Source organism: Papilio polytes, unplaced genomic scaffold, assembly GCF_000836215.1.
Source record: "Papilio polytes unplaced genomic scaffold, Ppol_1.0 DF823399.1, whole genome shotgun sequence".
Taxonomy (NCBI): Eukaryota; Metazoa; Arthropoda; class Insecta; order Lepidoptera; family Papilionidae; genus Papilio; species Papilio polytes.
Genome location: NW_013525805.1, coordinates 1,051,472 through 1,055,091, shown reverse-complemented (window position 1 = coordinate 1,055,091; position 3,620 = coordinate 1,051,472). Strand labels below are relative to the sequence as shown.

Below are 3,620 nucleotides of genomic sequence, written 5' to 3'. Positions count from 1 at the left end.
TAACGTCCAAGTCGCGGAGCAGTAGACAAGGTGTGGTCATTCTGTAGACTCCGACCACTTTCTCATTGGGATATGCATCGTAAATACTTTTTAATAGAATAGCGGCATGCTTACGTCTCAGAGTGGTATCTTTAAGATTGCCGAAGAATGGTAGTGGTTTAGGTCCAGGTACATTTCTATCCTTCCAATAGTTAAAAGTTCTTGTAAAATAGAAATATAAAAGAGCAAGTACACTTGCTCCGCTAATTAAGAGATACAGCATGTCGGACTGTGTGCGATTACCGAATGTATTAAAAATTACGATCGCCGCACATTTATACGGCTAGATTATGTCTGTCATGATAAGTAGCAAAATAAAGATGACTTGCCAAAAACTTTTATATTTGTTATGGTTGAAGTGATAAATTTGTTATTTTGCGTAACAACAAGGCGCTAGCGTAAGATTAAAATATAAAATATTATTTTATGTTGTAGTCTGCACATTGTCATATACATGAATAACTCTGCCGTTTTACTAGGAGCCTAAGATGGGGGACAAAAACTTAGTCAACCACGATGGCCTAGTACGGGTTTGTTGACTTCCCACAACTCTACGAATTTCTCGTCCATATACAAATGTTGTTATAAATGTTTATGGTGCATACATTGTTTTCTTCACCGTAAGAAGATTGTATTAGAATAACAACAGTCCGTTTGACCGCTTAGAAACTGATGCTCTGTTTTTTAATGAATTAATGAAACTGCCGTGTCACTGTAATAGGACCGTATCAAACAAAACCGCGATTGATAAATTCTTTCGGAGAAATTATGTAGGAAGGCTGTTTGCATAATTTGTAGTTAAGAGTTTGTTAGAATCCATCACGTATAACCCAATGTCAAGAGAAGATATTGGATGGAGAAGGATATATGGGATAAAAAGCTATTGTCAGTTTTCAAGTCATTCGTAAAATAAATAACGATTGCTCTAAACAAGCCTTGAACCCTAATTTTGGACCTTTAACAGATGACTGTTGTAAATTTATTTTAGTGCTATCCTAAGTGGTTACACTAATGTATCCATGCGCAAAATTTCAAGACTCTGAGTTCATTGTTATCAGCTATAGCTGATCCCGTGCGGCTTCATCCGCATTAAATTACTAAAACTTTATTTCATTGTTAACATTTATCAAATCCTCAATTGTAAATGTCGAAATACCAATTACCTTACTATGGCAATCTTACTTCCTTGATGTTGGCAGCAACTTATAGTCTCTTTCCCATATTAGGGTTTTATCTAAAATATTTACGCCCTAAGTTTAATGGCGTGAAAATATATAGCCTAAAGCATGACGTAAGTGTAGGGCTTTTTATTTAAAAAAAAAGACTTATTAAAAAATCCTGTAATTTCTGAGATCTTAGGCAACAAAAAAATGTGTGTTTACGCTTTATCATAATAGTACATGTAAATATAGATAGGTATGTTAACATTATATGAATCAATCAGTTTTGTCGTGGCAACCTACTCACAAATTAGAAAATCCCGTTTTTCAGTGATTTATTTCCCCTTCAACAAAATTTCGGAAATAGCCGTGGAAAATACAAAAGAAAACATTTTTTCTAAACAGATAAAGATAACTCTAAAATGTAAGTAATTTGCTTAAAATGGGCAATCGCTTTTATAAGTAATACTTCACAATAAAGTCTTATACGGATAGGAACATTTGTTTCTTTTATTTTTTATCTATCGCCGTTAATTATCGAAAAAAAAATAAGCAATTTTGTCCATAACATAATTCACAGCAAAATTACATGATGCATGATTGCGTGAATTAATTACACAGGCGTTAAGTGGTTGCAATACCGTGCTTCGCCTAATAAGTGTGCATGTGGGGCCTAGTTTAAAGACGAATAGGAAGGGGAGATATCTTCAAAACCTTATGCACGCGAAATGAAATTAAAACCGAGTGAGAGGGCTAAAAGTGATTATATATATTCGCTTTCTAACAGTGACCTAGAGTGGTCAGATATCGATCCTTTCGTTGTTTTTAGCAAAATAGGCAATTGATGATATGTAATGCAGTAAAAATGTTTCTAAATATTATTAATAATTCATTACCGACATGTTAAGGCAATATTAAATTAACAAAAAGCATAACATCTAAAAGCATTAGTAAATTAACAAAAATCTCCTATTATTTTTAATAAAAAAAAATACTTGTTGCTCCGGGTAAAACCTTATTAACACAAAATTTTTGCGATTGGCTTACAGGTTTTCTTTTATTTGTTTGAAATTCGGACATCTGAACTGACAACCCCATATGACATCTCGACTCGGATGTTAATGGAGGAGACTTTTTTGATTTCGTGATATTTTTGAAGAATGTTAGTTAAACTGGGAAGAATTTGTGTCGTGGAGGCTTGCCGAAACGAGTATTACGCTGATTGAGGGTTATACTTTCATAGGTAATAGTTTTAAACATAATTGGTGAAGAATTACGGTGACCATGCATGACTATCTAATTCTAGTTCAAGAACAAATTACTTTACCACTTATGCATTTATTTCTTCCTTTCTCTATTAAATAACTTTGTTTTAATGTAATATTTTAGATATATAAGGAATAAGATAGGTAGGTTTGTGGCATAAACTTCACAACACTTATTTATCAATGTCTGATTTAGAAATGTGCTTTTTGTATTGTTTTTAGTAAATACATTAATGATAACACTAATATATCCAATAATCAGCTGACGTCAATCAACGAAAAGGTTTTATTAAAATATCTGTCTTTAAATTATATTTGAACACAGTCATCATCGCCAGAGAGGGATAGAACGGACAGTTATATAGCTCTCATTCCTCGTTAATTTTTCGACACGAGCTTGTTAGAATCGTATCCTGTTCTAGTAGTATAGTCCTACAAGATTCTTTTAGCAGCCGGTAAATTTTGTGAAAAAAAAATGACATTTAATGTCAGGGTAACTTGACATAGCTTGTCAAGTTACTTCGCGTCTTTACTTTACGCATTTTGTGTGGCTTTTTAATGTTATTTCATGAATAAAGTGATGAAAGTTTTTAAAAGTAGTGCAAGAGATAATTTTTTTTTTAAGTCGGAGACATTTTTATTGCTGAGAAGAAGTAGGGGAGGTCAAGTAATTAGATTTTTTTTTTTTGGGCGGCGCCATGCCATCCCTCTCGTTCCCCCTAACATGTTTTCGGGAAAGGGACGTTGGGTGCGGGTGAAACTCTTTATCTCTTTATTTTAAGTTTTTTGCTTATATCTTACAAGTTTCTTAAAACTACTTTATAATTACAATAAAATACTATCACAGTTTTTGCCTTTTTAGGATTTCTGGTTATAGACTAAAAATGCTAAAATGACTAGAATTAAATGACTACTTTAAAATTAGTAAAAAATGACTAGATATGCTACTACTATAAGATTAAAATGATACAATTAAGTTTACAATTAGTAATAAAATTATAGTTAGATTAAAAAATGGCAGTAAAATAAGAAGATAAAATAAAATAAATAATAGGCTAAAAACGTTGTAAATAACTAATGTATGTAATCTATGTCTTATTTCTATTAATTACAATTTTGGCCAAGGACCTACAGTACTTTACAAAATCTTGTTTTT

The 3,620-nt window shown here is 32.1% G+C and overlaps 1 protein-coding gene across 1 annotated transcript in view; it reads right to left on the bottom strand.

Annotated features, from left to right (window-relative positions):
- Positions 1-3,620, bottom strand: part of LOC106104798 (cytochrome P450 6B5-like) — a 13,356-nt gene that overhangs the window by 2,038 nt on the left and 7,698 nt on the right. The gene's annotated exons all lie outside the window — the stretch shown is intronic.